The sequence below is a fragment of the Arvicanthis niloticus genome, chromosome 4 (genome assembly GCF_011762505.2).
Source record: "Arvicanthis niloticus isolate mArvNil1 chromosome 4, mArvNil1.pat.X, whole genome shotgun sequence".
Classification (NCBI taxonomy): domain Eukaryota; kingdom Metazoa; phylum Chordata; class Mammalia; order Rodentia; family Muridae; genus Arvicanthis; species Arvicanthis niloticus.
In genome coordinates, this window is record NC_047661.1 from 30,861,104 (window position 1) to 30,870,895 (window position 9,792).

Here is a 9,792-nt window from a genome sequence, read left to right on the forward strand (position 1 = left end):
GGTCACTGAAAATCTGGGAGAAATAAGTTCTCACCAGCCACAATGTTGGACCCAGGAATCCAACACAGGTCCTCCAGCATCCTAGCACATCCCTATCCCCATTTCGGTTCCTTGTTAGTCACAGGATTCCCAAACAAAATAAAACAATATTCTTATACTTGAGTTCAGTATTATTCTCAAACTTGTCTAAATTGTCTTAGTGGAGACTCATTTAATGAAAACTTGGATTTTTATGTTATTTGCAAAATCTCACTCCTTGTGTTCTCTGCTACAGTTACTATTAGTTCACCAATTCAACAAAAATTACTATTTTACTTTGGACAACTCTCATTTAGCAGAGGCTGGGCTTAATCATGCTGTGAAATTGAAGATGACCATGAACCAGTGCTCCTGTTACTGCTTTCAGGTGTCAAGGTATAGGTTCCCCATATCCACTGCTACTGGTGGTTTGTGTGATATCATAGAATGAACAGAGAAGTGTGTGTGTTAGGCTAGAACTCTGTCAATGAAGCTATATCACCAACCACAAAGGTCAATTAAAAAATATATTGATGAAATCCTAACTTTACCAAAGAGACTGAGGATAAACAAATTAAAAGTAAGTAGCAAACAAAACCGAGTCCCACTTCCAGTTTGGAAATCCTTTAGTAGAAGTCAATTGTGTATATGTTGGAAAGCCCTTGTCAATATGGCATCTTAGCAGTGGACTCTGGCATGAGATGCTAGATTCTATACGGGAAAATAATGTGGAAGAGTGGTTAGAAGGAAGCAAACCTGAAAACAAGTCAGCATTCCAATTAACTTTAGTTACACAGTATGTGGATTTAGACTCTGTGAGCAGGAATTCATGAATGATTTACATATGTACATTAGTAAGAACAGAACTGATAGAGTAGCTATATATGCTAGGCTATACTCTGTGAGTAGAGAATGGCTGTCTCAGAACAGAAAGGCCAAGAATACAGTAGTTGTTTAAACCAAATGGGATGTTTCTGCAGCCCCAATCTGAGACTGAAGTCCAAGAGAATTCCTGGAGAGCTATTTTCTTAAGTCTACACTGGTATCCTGTGCAAGGTGAACTGAATCCTGGCTCTAGAAACAAGTGTGAAAACAGGCAAACAGATCTTTTCTTCTTCTGTATCTGTTAGTATGGGCTGCCACAAGAGTGGTGGCTCAGATTAAAGTGTGTTATTGGTTTCAGATAATATGATTAAGAAAGTTCTTAACTGAACCTCCTAGTAGCTTGGATTTTTGTCATTTATAGATGTAGTCAAGTTGAAAATCAGACATTCCAGCATACAAAAAGCAATTAAAATATTCTGGTGAGTCTAAAACTTTATTAGATAAATATCAGCTAGAAACTATATAAATATTTACTATAAATAAGAAGAAATTGTAAAAAAAAAAAAAATACAGAGAAGAAAGAAAACCCATAAAATATATGTAAGGATAATACCAATTTGATGTTTAATTTTAATGGCGAAATGGCTAAAAACTGGCAAATTTGAAGGTTTTGTTTGTTGTGGTAGTTTTTCTTTTTTTTTTCCTCATAAAATTGCTGTAGTGTGGTAAGCAGACCATGACAATGTTGTACATAGCTAACTCAGCGTGGTTATGAGATGAAACTAAATATAATGTCAGCAAACTTTGGCAAATTACTTCCAAGTTATGAATATATTTGTTGTCAATCTTTCTATTAACATAACAAGGAGTGTTCTATTTTTGACCTTCCAGAAGGTGAAAGACTGATAGAGAATGGCTGAGGACTGAAGAATATATAGGTTTAATCAAGAACAAAAATACTTTTAACACTGCAAATATTTATATATAGCAGTGTTGGGCTAAGACCGGTGGGAAGCCGTGTTCTGTTCCTTGCTCTTTGTTGTTGGGATTCAGTCCATTTTGGAGAGTCTCTGCTGCAGCGGCTGTCACCATGTCAGGCCCAAGCACAATCATGAAGTAGCTGCCCATTCAGTCCATGGCTGGTCACCCCAGTTTGCAACGAGAAAGGTGAAATTTCAATGGAAAAAGTGGAAATAAAACGTTATGTGTCTGGAAAGACAAGATTATGCCTCTATCTATAAAGAGGATGAAGAGTTTCAGTTCATTAAGAAAGCTAAGGAACAAGAAGCAGAGCGTGAGGAACAGGAGGAGGATCCATCCATTGACCCCGATTTTGGCATTTACAGAACCACATTAGTGAAGATGTGGTAAAGAGATTGGCTCAATGCAGAGAAGTAGTAAGAGAAAATGACTCAGAAGTAGAAGATGCTTGGCACATGGACCAAGAAGATAGTAGTGAGGAAGAGGAGGAAGAAATTGGTAATGAAGAAAGAGGTGGCACCATGGCATGATGCTTCATCGAGCACGGGAGAGAAAAAAAATGAATAGATGGAAGTCATGGAGGTAGAAGATGAAGGACGTTCAGGGGAGGAGTCTTACTCAGAGTGAGCATGAGGAGTACACAGTGAAGTTTATATGGAGCCTTGACTTCAGCCTGTCTTCATTCAAAAGAAGGATCAGGTGACAGCTGAAGAGAGAGAAGTTGAAGCATTGAGAGAGAATGAACTGGAACAGGAAGTAAAATGCATGGCTGGGGAGTGGCAAAAGTACACCTGTAAGATTGTAGAAGAAGAGACCAAGAAAGAGCTAGAGGAGAACAAGAGGTCCCTAGCCATCCTGGATGCATTCAGTACTGATGATGAAAATGATGATGAGGAGTATGAGGCATGGAAAGTCGGAGAGCTCAAAAGAATCAAGAGGTGAAGGGAGGACCAAGAAGCAATTGAAAAGGAGAAAGAACTTGAATACAGGAGAAACCTGACTGAAGAAGAAAGGCAGGCTGAACTTCGAGCAAATGGCAAAATCATTACCAACAAAGCTGTGAAAGGCAAATACAAGTTTTTACAAAAGTATTATCACTGAGGTGCCTTCTTCATGAATGAGTATGAAGAAGTGGACAAGAGAGATTTTAGTGCTCCTACTCTTGAGGACCATTTCAACAAAACAGTTCTTCCAAAAGTCATGCAGGTTAAGAATTTTGGTCAGTCTGTTCGCATCAAGTACACCTACCTTGTGGATCAAGATACTACTCCCTTGACTCTGTATGGGACAAAGAGAGTGCCCAGAATACAAAATTCTTTAACAAACAGCAGCAGTGGTATGAGATATACTTGAATGACCATCTACCAAGAAGAGGAAAACCACTTTGGCTTCAACTACTTATTCCAACTGTGGGACACAAGGGGATCTGGGGATCTGGTCCTCAATTTTCTTGAACCATTATATACATAGTTCTTGTATAGAGCTTTTCAGACTTGTGGTCATAACTTGTGTTTAAGGAGCTTTGTAAGAGGCTTTAACTCATACTGAGAAATCCACAGAAAAGCACTAACCAGTTAGGAATAGATGTGTCCCATTAAAACTATTCCCGAGAAATCTTAAGTTTCTTTACCTTGGCTTTCCATATTGACTTGGGACTATTCTGAGTTTGTTCTTCCAGCCTGGATCAGATACCTTGACATGTGAATGGATGGCTCATTAGGTCTTCCTTAGGGTTAGGAGTAGGCTAGCAGGAAATCTATGCTCAGTCTAATCTGGTTTTGCATTTGGGGTGTTGAATCTACTTTCCTAAGTAAATATACTTTTTGATCTCAAAAAAAGATATATTTATATAAATGTTGAGAGTCTTATTTTGCTATTAAAATTTTATTTTTAATGAAATTCAATGAGATCAGTGCTATGTGCATGCGTGTGCGCGCACGCATGTGTGTGTGTGTGTGTGTGTGTGTGTGTGTGTGTGTGTGTGTGTGTGCTATGAATGGCATTTTATTTAGTGATTTTGTTTAAAACTGAACAATTGAACTCTGGAAATTCAAAATTAACATTCTTGCCCATACCATTTAACATTTTACCATTTACCATTTTAACATACCAGAAAACAGTTTTCTCTGTGTTCCACGTTGTTTTGCTGGTCTTTGTGTAACTCAGCCACTATTAGCCAGCTGCTATCATTTCACTGGATTCTCTTACCCACATTTTCACCTGAGAAGACCAGTTCTCAAGATGGATGGCATTGAACACTGCTGTCAGAAAGCATTTTCTGAGACAGTTTTGCTTATTTCCTGAAAGGCTTTTTTTTTTCTGAAAGGCTTTTTTTAATGTGACGTAGGCTACCTTCTCCTCTGACCGGTGAAGACTACATGCTTTCCATCAAATTTTACTCCAATTTACAAATTAGCCAGTCTTATGTTTTCAAAAAACATTTAAGCTAAGGAACTTGTACAAAAATTATGATGGTTTTCAATCACCACCATATTCAATTTCCTTCCCTACAGTGACTCTGAAGTCTCACAGCTGAGCCTTGAGATCTGAGTTCATTTCCAGCAGGATCAGTGCCTGAGAGATGCCCAATTTGAACTTGTCCTACTTCTCATCAATGGGTTACACTCTTGGTATTAGAGCTGAACATGGCCCGATCCTTATGACTCTTCTTGGAAAGACATCATCCTTTTTAAAGAACCACTAATATCTGGCTAACAGAAGAAAAAAATAGGAGGGGCAGCAATAACAGAGGGGAAAAGCAATAAAATTACAATTTTAATAGAATTAGATCATTTTCTTTCTCTCTTTCCTCCCTCTAGCCCCATCATCTTTGCAATCCCTTGAGTTCTCTTATGCTCCCCAACTCTTACTCAGTGGGTTCTGTTTATATTTATTCGTTTACTTTTATACATGTAATATACATAATAAATGTTGAGAGTTTTATAATGTACAGTATAGATGACTTTATAAACATGATTGAGTAAAGGCCCTGGTTATTTAGTACAGAATACCATAGTTGTAAGAAGAAAGACAATAATTCTTACTGGGACTTGGTGAGCAGAACAGATTTTCTGAAGCATAGTCATTTCTATGAGACATTGGGTTCCTCTACTGCATGTTGAGTTTTGTTGAGGTTTCTTCAAAGATCATAGTGAAAGACCAAGGAAACTATGTAATAGGTAAAGTACCTACAGCGCAAATATGTACACCTAAGTTTTGGATGCTCAGTACCCACTTAAAATGCTACTCTTAGCAGGACATGAAGGTCCTACCTGGTGGGAACAAGACAAGTGTAGTCTAGGTAGTCCAATAGTGGCTGTCTCACAACAGAAAGAGTGAGACTCTAGTAGTGGTTTGGTCTACAAAGCTAACTATCTTTACAGTTTCAATCTAGGCTGAATTCTGGTAGCTCCCTAGAGAGTATCGAGATATTAGTATACATTGGAAGAAGTTTGATTTAATACCAGTCCCCAAAACAAGATAGAGGAACTGGCTAGTGAGACTGAGGAGTAGCAAGAATAAAGCAATATTTGTAGATATGAGTTACAAATAAAAAATTCTAAAAACATTGCCAGTAAATTTCTATGTTCTGATGGACCCTTTCAGCAATGTAGCATGGTACAAAACTAACATACAAAATTTAGTAACCTCTCTAAATGTAAATGACGAAGGTACTTAAATAGAAATTACCAAAAGATACTTTCACAATAACCTCAAAATAATCTTCGGAGAAACACTAATCAAAAGAGTAAAGGCTTGTATAATAAAATTTTAACACCTTAAAGAAAAAAATGGAAGAAGAAACCAGAAGATGAAAACAACAACCAAACAAGCAAACAAAATACTAGTCCTGCTTTTCCAGACACTCATAATCTTGCTAGTTTCACAACCCTGCTAAGATCTCAATCTCTGTAAAACACACTTGGAATTTTTAGCAAGGAAACTAAAATGTAATTTGTAAGAATTAGTCAGCTACTAAATGTCCTTTATTATAATAGACCCAATAAATTGAAATATGCCACTGGTATATACTTGGATGAGTCAAGGCAAATAATTAATTCCTTTTACTTATGACATAAGCCATCTATGATCGACAAATACCCCAAACTAGTCAAAATATGTCTCTTCACGTGATATCCTGAAAACTTCCGAGTCTTAGATGAACAAATATACCACCTGACCAGAAGACTTAGTGGTAAAGCTGTTTCATGCCAAGCCCTACAACTTGTTATCAAACTGTGGAACCTACGAGGTATAAGGACAGAACCAACTCACTAAAGTTACTCCCTGACCTGTATACACAAACAATATAAATACGTGTAAAACAAATTCTAAAAAGAACTAATTACTAAACACAGAGAAATAAACTTAATCCGTGTGTGTGTGTGTGTGTGTGTGTGTGTGTGTGTGTGTGCATGTTTATTTGTCTGTTTAAAAACATACCTACGCATATGTGTGTATTTAATTTTGAAGAATCACTTTTTGGTCCTAGATGTGACCATGTGCCCCAACAGTAGGAATCTGGCTATGCTACAGACACTCTCTTAGATTTACATTACCTTATTCTATTCAGGTTGATTTTAACAAACCTCAAGTCTTGTTCATTAAGAAAGCTCATTACGTTCACAATGAGAATATTTTTTATTTAATATATGAAGACATGTATGTGTACATGTGTATATGTGCCTGGCTATATGTTATTATAAGAAGCAAGTGTCTCTATTCACTAAATATTCTGGATGACCCTATATAATGCAGTCTTTTAAGTTTGAGAGACCCTAAATGTCCAGTTGCTACTTAAAGATTTATGATTGACCTGGTTTTGTGTAACCATAATCATAGAAAGTGAAGCACTTTAAGACTTGTCTTAGAAAATACCTTTAAGTAGCCAGGCTCCACTTGTTTCAGAGGATCCCCCTTAATTCACACACAGTGTTTACTAGAATAAATATTCTTTCCATAGAGAATTGCAGACTGCAGCCTTGTATGTGCAAATACGGTTCTTGTATGTGCATATGCAGCACATATTAGAATACATATCATACAGGTATACACATGCTACACTTTTAATTCCCATTATGTAGAAACAATTAGTACCCTGGGGGAATCAGTCTATGTTTACTATCGTGCTGTGAATACATATTGAGCCAGGGTATTGCACCGTAAAAACACGTGTCATAATTTTTTCTTTTGCTAGATGTTAGTCACTTACAGATCATCTAGCAGATAGGTATCCTATCTAAATTTGAAGAGTAGAGAATACCAAGTTGCCTCTTTCAATGCCTTTTTCCTGTACTCTTGCTGAATTTAAGGATAAGAACTCTTCTGTGTTAGAAAGACTCCTCGCACTTGAAAACATGATAGATGAGACACAGATCTGCTGGGATTCTAAGTCTTGCAGAGGCTAATAATAGATGACAGATTAAGAATCACTGAGAATGTCATTGTGAAATGTTTATAATAACAGAAGAATAGCTTCTGCAGACAGCTGGAGGAGCAAGGAAGACACTGTCAAAGGTAAGTACTTTCATTGGCATTTTAGGCTGAAAATCTGTCTTTCATTAGTTTCCAGCTCTTGACACGAGTAGAAAATGTACAACAATTTTCATGCTAGAACGCTATCTCCTCATTTTCTTATACTACATCACATGCTTTTAAAGATTCACAAGACTGCAGATCCTACATAGAATAGTTTTTAAATGAATTGGGAACCTACTCACACATTTTTCATATAGCTATTCTAAGCTTTTATAATCCAGTTACTACTTGTAAAAATATGTTACATTTTGTTCTGATCTGATATCAAAACCCAAAATATTGATCATTAATCCTCCTACTGCAACTACTATTTAAAAAACAATTGTAATAAAAGGTAATATTTGAATTATAATTTCTTTTTTTGGTTAAATGATAATTAACTCAAATCCATTAGCTTTGAAATAAAACAATAACTGTAATGTAACATTGTAATTATTACATGCCTGGTATTTGGATTTTTGAACATAAGGAAAATAAAATTCCCCACTCCTCCAATGCTGGTGAGAGTGCAAACTTTTATAACTATTTGGAAATCATTATGGCATTTTCTCAGAAATTTTGGAATAGACCTACCTCAAGATCCAGCTATACCATTTCTAGGCATATATGCAAAGGATGCTGCACTGTACAACAAGAACACTTGCTCAATTATGTTAATAGCATCTTATTCAAATGAATCAGAAACTGGGCACAATCTACATGCCCCTCAACCAAAGAATAAAGGTAATGTGTTACATTTACACAATGGAGTATAACTCAGCTGTTATAAAAATGGTACCATGAAATTCACAGGCAAATGGACTGACGAGAAAAAAAATTATTGAGTGAGGTAACTCAGATCTATAAAGAGAAACATGGTATGTACTTACTTATAAGTGGATACTAGCCACACGGTAAAGGATACCTATGCTACTAGAATCCAGACTTAGAGATGTTAAGTATCAAAGAAGGCTTGGGCTAGGGGAATACAAATTAATCTCACTGTGAAGAAGAAATAGAATAGGCAATGTTTGTGGATGGTAGAGGTGTCTTGATAGGAAAGTGGGAATCAGTAGGGATCAGGTTTGGGGAGGATGAATATAGAGACTACTGGAAGACAGAAGTGGAATTGGGGGACAGGGGTGAATCTATAGGATAAGCTACAAATTTAATGTAATGGAAATTCCTAGGAATCTATAAGAGTGACACTACCTAACAATCCTAACAATGGGAGATATGGAAACTGAATCAGCCACTCCCTATGTACTAGGTAAGACTTCCAATGGAGGGATGCGGACACTAACCCAGCCAAAAATCCTTTGACCTACAATTTCTCCTACCTAAAATATGTGCTTGGGTATGTATGGCACAGGAATTGTGGGAATGGCCAACAAATGGCTACTCTATCTTGAAACCCTTGACATGACGTTTTGATATTTCCTGGAGAGCCAGAACACAGAGACAAAAAGTAGTACCAAAATGTACTGGAAAAAAGTCAATAAAATGATTCCTATTCATAATCTGCTATTCTCATGGATTACTGCCAATTGTCATCAGAGAGGCTTTACTCAGCAAATGATGGAAACAGATGCAGAGACTCACAGGCAAACAATCAAAACTCATGTAATCCTTCAGAAAATGGCCAGGGCAGGATTATACAAGCCAGAGTGGTCAAAGACATTCCAAAAAAACTCATAGAATGAACAGACCTGAGTTTATAGTGGCTCACTGAGATTGAACTGACATTCAAAAAACCTGCATGTGCCTCACCCAGGCCCTCTGCATATGTGTTAGAGTTGTGTAGCTTTGTCTTTTTGTGATACTCCCATAAGTGGGAGCAGGGAATGTTCGTGACTCTTGCCTGATTTTGGGATCCTTTGCTACTGGATTTCTTCAGCTAGCCTTAATAGAAGACGAGGTGCCTCATCTTATTGCAACTTGATATGTGGTACAGCCATGAGTAGTGAAAATAAAGAAGGAAGCCATAAACCCAGCACAGCTGTTGATATGGTCCAGGAAAGGTGACTCTAATTGCCACAGTGATGTTTTTTCACTTTGGGTTTCTGATATCTACCTGTTGTATTTGTAGGGGAGATTTTACATTAACCATATCTGACCCTAAGAGACTTCCTTGCATGTAGACTGTGAAAAGCACAAAAACTTCAATATCCCCAGAGGTCTCTTGGCATACCTACCCCTAAACAAACTAAAAAAAAAAAAATAGACTTGGCTTCAGAACAGATTACAGGGTTCCTCCTGTATGTAGTCTACTGGACATTGCCTCCAGAAAATAAAAACTTAACAACAAAGTTTGCTGCCGGGTGGTGGTGGTGGCGCATGCCTTTAATCCCAGCACTTGGGAGGCAGAGACGGTTGGATTTCTGAGTTTGAGGCCAGCCTGGTCTCCAGTGAGTTCCAGGACAGCCAGGGCTGTACAGAGAAACCCTGTCT

At 37.3% G+C, this 9,792-nt stretch overlaps 1 pseudogene; it reads left to right on the top strand.

Moving 5' to 3' along the window:
• Positions 1–1,933: 1,933 nt before the first annotated feature.
• On the top strand, positions 1,934–3,340 carry LOC117706841 (microfibrillar-associated protein 1 pseudogene; annotated as a pseudogene).
• Positions 3,341–9,792: the final 6,452 nt, after the last annotated feature.